At 37.8% G+C, this 12,598-nt stretch overlaps 1 non-coding gene across 1 annotated transcript; it reads left to right on the forward strand.

Annotated features, from left to right (window-relative positions):
• Window positions 1-930: 930 nt before the first annotated feature.
• Window positions 931-11,290, forward strand: LOC107798893 (uncharacterized). The gene is made up of 7 exons (XR_012702184.1): window positions 931-1,254; window positions 1,378-2,264; window positions 6,842-6,897; window positions 6,992-7,222; window positions 9,876-10,168; window positions 10,410-10,609; window positions 10,914-11,290. It is a non-coding gene; the product is annotated as an uncharacterized LOC107798893 (transcript).
• Window positions 11,291-12,598: the final 1,308 nt, after the last annotated feature.

Here is a 12,598-nt window from a genome sequence, read left to right on the forward strand (position 1 = left end):
CAATACAAAAGTAGAGTTTTTAATATGTTAAAAAAAACTTTTTAGATATATAAATAAAGTAATAATTTGACTTGGCTTAAAAATAGGTAAATAAATAATTTTTCTAAGGTTTCAATTTTCTACTTCTTACTTCATCAAAAATTTTACTCTCTCATCCTTAATTTATCCAGGTCAATCTTTCTTTTTCTCAATCTCTTTATATTTCAGAAACCCATACATATTTTCTGTCTTTCTCTTTTATATTTTTACTCACCTTGTTTCTCTAAGATTTCACTATTCACCTTCTTTCTCCAATATTTCATGAGTTTAAGTGTTCAACAATACTTTTAAGCTTCCAATAGTTCTATACTTCTATTTCTCTATAAAATCCTATCTAAGATAAAAAAATATCTCAAGAAAAATTAAATGAATTGGCTATATTATCAATTGAAAAGGAATTATAACAGAAAATTGATTGTAAAAAAGATTATTAACAACTTTATATCTCAAAAATTTAGAAGAATATACTTTAAATAAAAATATTTCTTATAACTTTCTTTTAAAAATTTAGGCCTCATATTAAGCTTCGCATATGGTTGAGCCGCCCCTGAAGCTAACTTGGGATTGAGTTGGCCAATGTTCATTTTCATTAGCATGTTATATTTTATGCAACGGATATTCCCGAAGGGACATTTCATTTCAATACTAATGATCTGATTTTATAATCAGTCAAATTTATATCATAAATGTTTAAAATCATAAGTTCCAACAGTTATTTTAAACTCTACGAATTTACTGTGCGTATGACTCATTAAAAGGGAAACACTACCTTGGTGAAAAAATTTCATTCTCACGATCCCATCATCTATCCCATCACCCCTTAATGGTAATTAATCTTCTTTGACTTCTTCCGATTCAGTCTATTTAGTCTTGAATCGTCCATTTCTTAGTGGAATAGTAAACTTCACTTGGTCTATAGATAGTATCCCCTCCTTGGCTCCTCTCAACTTAACTGCCCCAGCTATCTCCGCTCTCTCCACCTCTTCACGTTTTAAGAATTGCCATCTCAAAACCTCTTCTCTCTCTCATCACTTCCTAACGCTATCCATTAACCCATGCCTTTACTGGAGAAAATGGATATGAATTTATCCAAGATAGAGGAAGCTACGCAGCATTTCAAAAACCTTGATCCTACTCCAACGCAGAACGACGTCGTTACCCCGGTTGATGAGGATTACACACCAGCAAAAGAAGATATTATTTCCGACGAAAATGGTAATGAAAATGGAAAGTCCAATGATTCTGTTTCTATAGACGTTTCAAAAGGTCATGTGACAGTGATTTCAAATCCCGTTAATACTCTAACAGAAAATATTTTGAATTCCGCTAATCACGCAGCGCACGGAGGACCGCAAGACATAAATTCAGCTGTCTCTTACGACGAAAACGATTCAGTTAAAGAAAACGGCAACGTATTAAGTGTAATCCAGCCACATAACTTGCTGCCGCAGCCGGAGGCACCACCTGGAATAGCGGTTATCGTCTCTCCACGTGACCTGAATCGTTCTAAGTCCATGCCGGAGAACTTCGACATGCCGGCGATCGGCAAATTCTTCCGCGAGAAGAGCAACAGCTTATCCTCGGCAATCACGAAGCGGTTGTCGTCGATGAGGGAATCCCTCGACGACGAGAAAGTACCGAAATCGGAATCGCCCGTGACGGAGTTCAATCTCTCCGGACTAAAAGTGATCGTGAACTTAAAACCTCCGGCAGAACAACAACAACAACAAGGGAAGACGAAGCTGTTAGGAAGAGTGAGTTTCTTCTCGAGATCCAATTGCAGGGACTGCACCGCCGTAAGGTCGTTTCTGCGCAAGGAAAATCTCAACTACGTGGAAATTAACGTCGACGTGTATCGTGAGAGAGAAAAGGAATTAATCGAAAGGACCGGAAGTGCAACGGTGCCGCAGATATTTCTGAACGAGAAGTTGTTAGGTGGATTGGTGGCGTTGAATTCGCTACGGAATAGCGGGATGTTGGAGAAGAAGTTGGAGGACATGTTGGCCGGAAAATGCCCGGAGGATGCACCGGCGCCACCGGTTTACGGGTTCGACGATCATGAGGAAGAGGAGCGGAACGACGAGATGGTAGAGATAGTGAGAATATTGAGGCAAAGGCTTCCAATACAGGACAGAATCATGAGGTTGAAATTAGTAAAGAACTGCTTCTCCGGTGGCGAGCTTGTGGAGGTTCTGATCCACCACTTGGACTGCGGCAGAAGAAAGGTACGCTCCTTTCAAACCATTTCCATTTTCTATTTTACTTTACTTTGAATTTGTCTTAATTTTCTTATATTCTATAACCTGTGGTACATTTTGTTTCTCGATTTGATTAAACTTTCATTACTGTTTCAAATATTACTCTTTCACCATTTTATATGAAGAAAATTAACTGGTAATGTCATGAATGTTTAGATTTTATTTTGGAAAGGAATTAACTAAATCAAATTCTATTTAACATTAAAATGTGATAATTCCAATTCTAATTTGCCCATGACATGTAGAGTAATAATTTTAAATACACGATCAATTTTTGGTCCGTTTACGATTTAAGCTTCGGGGGCAACTTAAATAATAACGACAGTGGCAGCTGAATGACGGTTGAACTTCTATTCTTTTTTTTCGGGGTTGGGGTGGGGGTGGGGTAAATCGTTTGGTGCTACTAGGGGTAATGATTGCAGGTTGGTGCTTACAATGCATTTACCGGATTTAGGACTTGAATATACGAATAACCTCATGCTTAATATTGTATGTGCTATGTTAACATTAATTCTACATAATGTTCAACTAATTCGTTTGATCTTATTTAATTTATGCATGCTTTTGAAATGTGGATTTTTTAATTGATTAGATTTATTCCAAGAAGGATTGCGGAACTAATTTGGCATAAAGTATAAATTGGATGAATAACAAAATAATGAAAAGGAACAAGAAAAACGTTCATAAAATTAGGATTGAAGAAATGAGGGGAACCTATCCTGTGCAGATATTAATGTAAATTTATATCCACCTTAAAAGTACTGTTTCTCAAAAAGAATAGTAACATGATTCGGGATAAGGTCAACTCATCTAATTTCTATGTAGATTGGGACTTTAATTTCTTACTTTTTAGAATAATCTAAATTTTGGTAACTATATTAAAAGTAGTACAAATCACAATTTTTATAACTAAAAATAATAAAAAATAATTTTGAGAAATTATAGGCATAGACAAATAGTTTGCCTCCTCTGAATTGTTGTACTGCAGTAGCGCGGAACAATTTGACTCAAAGAATAATTAATACAACAAAGTGTCAATCAATTCGCGACAGATGAGTAATTTATTAAATAAATTAAATGTAAATGTGAATTTGATTTTTAGAAATTCCCTTATTTTCTCTTAAGAATCTCTTTCTTCTTTCAAAGAGTTCTATACTCCAATTCATATAACACCCAGTTTTTAAAAAAAATTTGAATACGATATATGTGTTTGAAGTGATTCACTTTCACTAATTTCATAAATAAATTAACCCTTATTTAAACTAAGACCATGTTAATTTAATACCATGTTTTTTTCATCAAGTCATAACAAGGAGTAGAATGAAATGAGTTCTAAAAAAAATGCAATGAGTTTAAAGCAGATAGGTCATAGTGATTTAACTCCTGAAGTTAAAGTAGTCTTTGCCGATACCGCTTTGATGACAGTCAAAATAATAAAAGTCAGGCGCGGTTTCTGCCGAAACACACGTCTACCTTGGGCTCACGTAGGACTTGAAAAAAGGTCCGTTATTCCGTGGTCCCGTCGTTGTCGTGCTGGTAATGAATATACCCACACGCTTTTGAAATCAGTGCAATCAATTGACTTGGAATTTATTGTATTCAATCAATTGATGAAGTCATTAGCATGTTTCTGGGGTTAATTTGACAAGTTATTTGGAAAGTAGACACCTTAAGCGTTGCCATTTATTTGCCTCGTCATAATCCTAGATGCGTGATTTAGTCTTTTCCTTAATATACAACTTTTGTTTGGTATAAGAGCAAAGTGAGGACGATGTTAACATTAATATTGTAAAATATGTTCTTTTATTCACTTTCAATCTATTCACTCGGGGGCACTGTAGTACGTAAATGACGGATTCAATTGAACCCATAACTTTCGATGTGGAGTAAAAATTTATATGCAAAAATTCGTTAAAATTGTAAATTAGTAGATATGAACCCATAACTTTTAAACATATAATGGGTTTAATACTAAACCCTTAAAAGTTGAACCCATAAAATTTGCAGAAAAAGTCCAAAAATATCCCTAAACTATGGTATATAGCTCATTTTTGTCTTCCGTTAGTAAACTGGGCCAAAAATATCCTCTCTATTAGCACAACGGGCCACTAATGTCCTTCAACCTAACAGCCCTCCACACAAGCCATTTTAATCCTACATGGCATCCACGTAACTGTGACATGGCAGCCACATAAGCGGGTAACCTTCTAAGCCCGCTTCGAAACCCATTTCCAAAGAAAGATCTGGCAGTAACCCCACCTCCAAACTCCATTTCATAACAAAAACCCAATTTCTTCCTAGACCCAATTTCCCTTCAAAATTTTTGCTCCAAAGCAGCCGTCGAAACAGCTCGGCAACTTTGAAGCACCATTTTTCAGCCATGAAAACAACTTATCCCATTTTTCAGCCATGAAAATGCAACTTTGAACCACCATTTTCCTCACTTTAGCGCCTCCATTTTCACCGCCAAAGCAGCCCTTTTCTCTGTCCAAAAACGATCCCAAAATAGCCGTCGAAACAGCTGTGTTGCTGTTGAAAAAACCAGCCATGAAAGCCACCATTTTGTCCTCCAAAAAGCTACTCACCTCCAGCCCGTTTCAGCCATGAATTTGTGCACTTTCAGCTCTAAAAACTCCGGTGAAAACGTAGCAAACTTCAGTCACAAAACATCACCAAATTCAGCAGCGAAACAGGCACGGAACACCCCCAAAAACGTAGCAAAACAAGCTGCGAAATCAGCACCATTAAAGCACCAAAAACACCACAAAATGACCCGAAATGGAAGCTAAAAAATGTTGTTCAACCTCATTCCAGAACTACCAGAAACCAACCGTAAAACCTCACTTAAAAGTTAAAACCACCCAAAAACGCGAAGAAAATAACATCCCTTTCTCGCGCAAAAACACCAGCTCCAAAGGTTGAGTTTCAGGCCATCATCGGAAATGAGTTTCGGAGCAGGTTTAGAAGGCTGCCCGCTTATGTGGCTGTCATGTCATAGCTACATGGATGCCATGTAGGATTAAAATGGCTTGTGTGGAGGGCTGTTAGGTTGAAGGACATTAGTAGCTCATTGTGCTAAAGGGAAGGATATTTTTGGCCCAGTTTACTAACGGAGGACAAAAGTGAGCTATATACCATAGTTTAGGGATATTTTTGGACCTTTTCCGTAAAATTTGAATCCTGGTTTCGCCTCGAGATGTCCGAGTAGATAATGTTGTTCGTCCTTTCCTTTTCTTTCCTTTTTTCGCTAGAAAAAGTGACAAACTTTCCGTTCCTTTCAATTTTCTTTCCTTGTTTCGGAACATAGGATAACAAAAAAGAGTTTTAAGTTTCGAAAACATGGGGTACGTAATACTATAGTCTCAAACTTTTTAGTTCTCAGCAGCTTAAATGAATGGACACTCTTGGTTGCCAGAAAACTTCCGTTAAAATATTTTCGGCAAGCATGGCTTAACGATTAATAACCAAGATAGAATAAATAAATCATACTTCATAGGAAATTAGTGTTCAAGTCCAATTTGGTGCAAAAAATTGTTAGGTTATTTTTTCTCATTTGTCTAGGCGAGGAGGTGGTGTACAATCTTGTACCTCCCAAGAGTATAGCCGAAAGGTACTGAATCATAGAAGACTACAATTTCAAATCCTATTAGAGGTATAAAGAAAATATTAGGTTATGTGTCTGTCCTCTAACCGAATTAGCGCATCTTCCTTTCTCTTTGTTGAATAGTGGAGCTCCACTTCAGTGAAGCAAGACTGAATCCAGAAAGTTCGATCCATGTACTCTGTTCTGTACACTTTTATTCCCATTTAACTATGCCTAGAGGTAGCATGGTGGTATAGTCGGTGTGTGCAAGTTAGTCCATAATTCGATCATTATTAAAAAATTCAATGGACATTTTTCTTATGACATTTCTTTTTACTCACTTGTTTTCTGCTTCTAGTTCAATCATCTCTCCACGATCTTCAGTAGAGTAACTTTCTGTTAGGTCGGTAGTTTAATCGAGGTGTGCGCAAGTTAGTTTGAGTACTATCAATATTTTATAAAGATGAATGGACATTTTTGACATTTCTTTGTGCTCACTTATTTTCTGCTTCAAGTTCAATCGTCCCTCCATGATCTTCCAGTAGATTAACTTTCTGGTGAACAATTGGATTAGTCTGGATTTCTGATTGTTAGCGGAACTGATTCTAGAGTTTTAGCATCTTTGTGTGCACAACACTAATCCAGCCAGCATGAGTAAAAAAAAAAAAGTGGCACAATCATTTTGTGGTTCAAATTTAATTTTTTTTTTAAACATAAAAGTTACTTTAGGTTCATTGATAGCATAGTGCTTAAGTATAGCAATGTGGAGACTAGGAAGCATAATGCCAAATGAAATCTAAAAGCTTATAACGTGAGTGATGGAGAAGTGTGCATTCAACACTACCAGTGTTTTACAATACTTTATCAACTGACAGAAAGCCATTGATTTTTAAGAATCACTAAGATTTGAAATTGCATGCGCCTATATTTTGGAGTAATAACTATTTGATATCTAACGTAGGCTGTGGAAATTGGGAAGAAACTGTCGAGAAGGCATTTTATTCACCACGTCTTCGGGTAAGAACTTTACAAGGACTTTAGGACTGGTGTCATCAGTGTAGATTTGATTCTATTGGCAACACTTCTTTATACTATGTTTAACTATTCTCAGAGAAAATGAATTTGAAGATGGAAGTCACTTCTATAGATTCCTTGAACATGAGCCTTTCATTCCCAAAAGCTATAATTTTCGAGGATCCACAAATGACAATGAACCCAAGGACGCTGCTGTGCTAGGCCAAAGGCTTGGCAAAGTAATGTCGGCCTTACTTGAGTCTTATGCCTTTGATGATCGGCATCATCTTGATTATGTAGGCATCAGCAACAGCGAAGAATTTCGGAGGTAACTGCTTTTTATTGGTTTTTTGGACACTGTTAAGTGACTTGTGTTATTTGACTTGTGGGTTCAATTTAATAATCTCCATCTTAGATTTCCTTGATAAGAGTTACCCTAGCAACTTCAGCCTGCATCTCATTTTGCCATTTTGGTTTTACTCTTTTCTATCTGCAAACATGTAGCAGATGATGCATACTTGTTTGTTGTTCTTTTCTTTTCTTCTTCATAATCCTAGAAAAAATTTCAGCTGGGTTGCCAAATATTGCTTTTTCCCTTCATATAATCCTTGGGTTGAATATATAGGACATCTTTACTCTTGTTGTCCACTATTTTGACAAAAGGACTTTTGAGCTTCCCATTGAATTTTTCCAATGCCCGTCTCCTTCAAGTCCTTTGCTTCACTTCTCTATATAGTACTCTGTTATGCAGTTCCTAAACAAAGATTTTGGGAAACTATTTTAAAGGAGGAAGTGGTTTTTGTGATAAATAAACGCTACTTCGACGAAGAGTTGATTGTTTGTAGCATCATTCCCTATAGGAAATCAAAATGCTTCTTTAAAAGTGCATATTTTTTCTAATCAATATTTTCGAAGTGAGCAAAGTTCCCTTTTGATGTTCATTTCTTAAGATTGAGGCTTTCAGAAGAAGCACCAAAAGCTGTCTTCCCTATTTCCTACTCAAGATTGTGAATCTCCAAAATGAATCTCTCAAGTTCTGTGCCAAGCACGCTATAATGAGGATAAATGTTTTTAGATGAATCAATGATTATAAATAAATATACAGTAGGGGCTGAAGCTCTTCTATGTCTTACTCCAATATGTTTAGCTTCAAATGTATTCGCAGAAGAAGTTAGGGTTGTAAGACATGATCAGAAAGTGTTCTGGTCACTTCAGTAATGAAGGATATGGGGTTTTCGTGGCTAAATAACGTTTAGAGGGACGATCACTCTAAGACTTCGTATACCTTCGTATATGTGGAAAGTGATTTTCTTTAATTCATTGAGATATAGATGACTTATTAATGACGAACGGATGCTACATGCTATCCACTATTACACTACAGGATAATGTGCCCAAAATAACAGCTTAGAGGCATCTCCACTTGATCTTGCCATTTGTTTCCAGTTAGGGGCCATATTTATGACACTTGTAATATGCCTACGTGGAGATGACCTTCTAGTCGTTCTTCTGAAAACTTCTCATATTAATTAACTAACCAAATTTAGTAGAATATCAGAGAAAGGCTGATCCCAGCAGCCATATTTCAACTTGCAACTTTAGCGCATTCTAGAAACAGGTTAACTTCAATGCTCCATATGAATATCTTTATACAAAATATGGAATTGCAGAACGTTTTGCTCACTTGGCTTGAGAAAGAGCAGACAGAAACCTTGCAGTTTCTGCGACTAGCCAGGCTCTTATAGGGAATATATTACTGCCAAGTGTAATATAACTGACATTAGCTGCAGCAGATAGCTAAAGAGATCTGAGTACAGTATCAGTAAAACTCAAGCAAACAGGTCGCAATGGATGCGAAAGGGGTTCATTCCAGAAAGAGGTAGAACAACAATTTCTAGTCGCACCCATTCTACCAGAGATACACCTATGTGCCTTAGCTTCAAATTGTTTCCTCCCACACCATGGGCATTGGGCAATCAGATGGAACTTCGGCCTCCCAGAGATCTTTTGTCCCAGTAGTATAGTGCAGATTCATTTCATCTACAGTATGTCTATCTTGCTATCATGGGCTGAAAGATGTCTCAAAATGGATTGCAACATTCCATATCTTGAAAATTATCATGCCCAAGCCTTCCATTCACTAGTAGCTTCCCATTAAACCTTGGATTTGTTCTGCGTCATGTCTAGTCCAGACACAAAAAACATATAAAAATTCTCTCAAGCTGGTGCACCACCCTCTTTAAGAGGATTGAAAGCTTTCCCTAGGAGTTTGTATGGTATGTAATGGTAGCTGTTGATTGCACCTGCCAGCTTAAGTAAGCTACGTATATGCTCACCTTGCTTTATTTTAAAAATATCCTGATAAAGGACCAGTGCACCTAATGGAAACTTGCAGTCACTAAAGATTCTTGATCTACTTTGACAAATAAAAATGAAATCCCAAAGCATCATGTGGCCCTATGCTGCAAATTGGAACTTTGAACTCATAGTATGTAAGGCCCTTCTTGATACTTAATTTTAGCGCACATCCACAACTCCTCCATCCCTAGGATAGTTCCATAATGAATATTGTGGCAGAAGAATGTTAGCAGCAAGACCCCATATTCTTTGAAAAGCATGCTGGTTTGAAGTCAGTGGAGGTGAAATCATCTGCTGATAGAACATATTAGTCTCAAACCTTGTCATAAGTGAGTTTATCCATTTGATATATTAGCCAGGTTCGCATCATGCTGACATCAACTCATAATTCATAGTCAACTTCCTGTGGATAATAGCTTGCAGAATATCTTTTGAGAACTCATCCCTTAAGAGCCAGAAAGCTAGCGCTTCTCCATATATCCAAGAAAAGCTAATCCATTCCTTTTCTTTAGTAGGTTTCAAAGTCTATTTCTTAGTGAACACAAACCAAGCTCCTTTTATATTAAGTCATAAGATGGTGCTTTTATATGATATCTGATCTTTCTGTTGCCTTTTAAATGCAGATATATAAATTTGGTTCAGGATCTCCACAGGGTGAACATCCTAACACTTACAGCAGATGAGAAGCTAGCCTTCTTTCTGAACTTGCATAATGCGATGGCCATTCATGCTGTGATCAGGGTTGGTCATCCTGGGGGCATGATTGATAGGAGAGCGTTTTTCTCTGAGTTCCAGTACATAGTAGGTGGTTTATTCCTATTCCCTATCAGGGCTAAAAGATGGCATACTTAGAAGCAACCGAAGAGCTCCTTTTTCGCTGATGAGACCCTTCCCTAGCAGAGACGAGCGTCTGGAGGTAACCCCTGTTTCTTAGTTTTCTGTAAGAACTGTTGCAACTTTTTAAGTCACTCGAGGAGTGATAGACACCGTGGAGTAAATTTCAGCATTTTGCTCAATACTATATGTTCTGTTATTTTCTTTTTCTGAAAGTAAGAAACTAAGAATGGAGCTCACACCATTTTATGAAAGACTGCCAACTATAACTTGAATTCAGCATTATCTTTCATATTTTGTATTAATATATTTTCAATTTGCAGATGGCTTTTTCAAAAGTTAATCCGTTAATCCATTTTGGACTGTGCAATGCAACAAGATCAAGTCCAGCAGTAAAATTCTTCGCACCTCAAAGTGTGGAGTCTGAACTAAGATATGCTGCAAGAGAGTATTTCCAGAGGGATGATGGAATGCAAGTGGATTTGGCCAAAAGAACTGTCTACCTTAACCGAATGATCAAGTGGTAAAGTTCTTAACTACAGAATCCTCTAATTGGCCAGATAAAAATGGGGGGAGGGTCTGTCTGGTTCTCTGATGGCCATTATTCCCCCTTACTTTTGATAGTTTTCTTTTCAACCCCAAGATTTATCGAAAAATACATGACCTTTTAAATTTTGGTACTTTGATTTTCCAATATACAGTACTACAGTATATCTTTTCTTTTGGCCACGCTGCATGTTAGTCTTGCATCTATTACCTTTGTAACTTGATATTTTGCTTGGCAAACTAATTCAAAAGTCTTATGTACCACATAATTCCTTTTGCAGGTACAGTGCTGATTTTGGACAGGAAAAGGAAATTCTAAAGTGGATTACAGGTTATCTAGATGCAACTAAAGCAGGTCTTTTGACACATCTTATGGGTGATGGTGGCCCTGTTAATGTTGTTTATCAGAGTTTTGATTGGTCTCTAAATGCTTGACCAAACTGGTTGTTGCTATAGGGAGTTCGAGGGAGCACTTTATTTCTTTTTATTATCAACCCCACTTCTTTGTTTTAGTATTAATCTCTCAATATCTAGCAAAAATAGGGTATTGTTGATTGTCCCTCTTCGTAGGATCATAGTTTAAAATTTGTGTATAGCAGAAACTTGTTAATGGATTGAGAGGTTTGGACGGAGCGAAAAAGAGGACCTGTCTTAGTTCTCTCTTGTCGTCTCATCTAATTGTTCAAATTTTATGAAGAAATTTCCTTCGCAAATACGACGACGACGACCCAGTGAAATCCCACTAATGGGGTCTGGGGAGGGTAGAGTGTACGCAGACCTTACCCCTACCCCGAAGGAGTAGAGAGGCTGTTTCCGAAAGACCCTCGGCTCAAGAAGATAAAAAGACAAAATGAGACAATATCAGTAACACCATAGAAATAATATGAAATAATATGAAAAATAGGAACAACATGAAATCAAGAAAAAAGATACAAAGCAAAAGCGAAATAGTTTCCCTACCAAACTAGTCTCACAAAGTCATCACATAAGACAAGACTCGACTACCTCCTAACCTACAACCCTAATACTTGATCTCCACATATTCCTATCAAGTGCCATGTCCTTGGAAGTTTGAAGTCTCGCCATATCCTGCCTAATCACCTCCCCCCAATACTTTTTAGGCCGTCATCTACCTCTTCTCGTACCCTCCACAACTAGCGGTTCACACCTCCTTACCGGAGCATCAGTGCTTCTCCTCTGTACATGCCCGAACCATCTGAGCCTCGCTTCCCGCATCTTGTCATCAATGGGAGTCACGCACACCTTCTCCCGAATATCATCATTCCTAATCTTATCCATCTCAACATCCTCATTTCTGCTACCTTCATCTTCTGGGTATGTGAGTTCTTAACCGGCCAACACTCGGCCCCATACATCATGGTCGATCTAACCACCGCTTTATAGAACTTACCTTTGAGTATCAGTGGTACTCTCTTGTCACACAATACTCTAGATGCTAACCTCCATTTCATCCATCCTACCCTAAAACGGTGTGTGACATCCTCGTCGATCTCCCCTCCCCCCGGATAACCGACCCAAGGTACTTGAAGTTGCCTCTACTCGGGATGACCTGTGATTCAAGCCTCACATCGACGCCCACTTCTCCATGTTCAGCGCTGAACTTACACTCCAGGTATTCCATCTTCGTCCTGCTAAGCTTGAAACCCTTAGATTCAAGAGCCTGTCTCCAAACCTCTAGCCTCTTGTTCATACCTGCTCGCGACTCATCAATTAGAACTATGTCATCGGCGAACAACATGCACCATGGCACATCCCCTTGAATATGGTGTGTTAACGGTCTATCACCAGGGTCAATAAGAACAGACTAAGCGCAGAACCTTGATGTAACCCCATAACAACTGAAAAAGCCTCAGAGTCGCCTCCTACTGTCCTAACCCGAGTCTTTGCCCCATCATACATGTCCTTAATCGCCATAATGTAGGGAACCGACATGCCTTTTGCCTTC

Source organism: Nicotiana tabacum, chromosome 18 (genome assembly GCF_000715075.1).
Source record: "Nicotiana tabacum cultivar K326 chromosome 18, ASM71507v2, whole genome shotgun sequence".
Taxonomy (NCBI): domain Eukaryota; kingdom Viridiplantae; phylum Streptophyta; class Magnoliopsida; order Solanales; family Solanaceae; genus Nicotiana; species Nicotiana tabacum.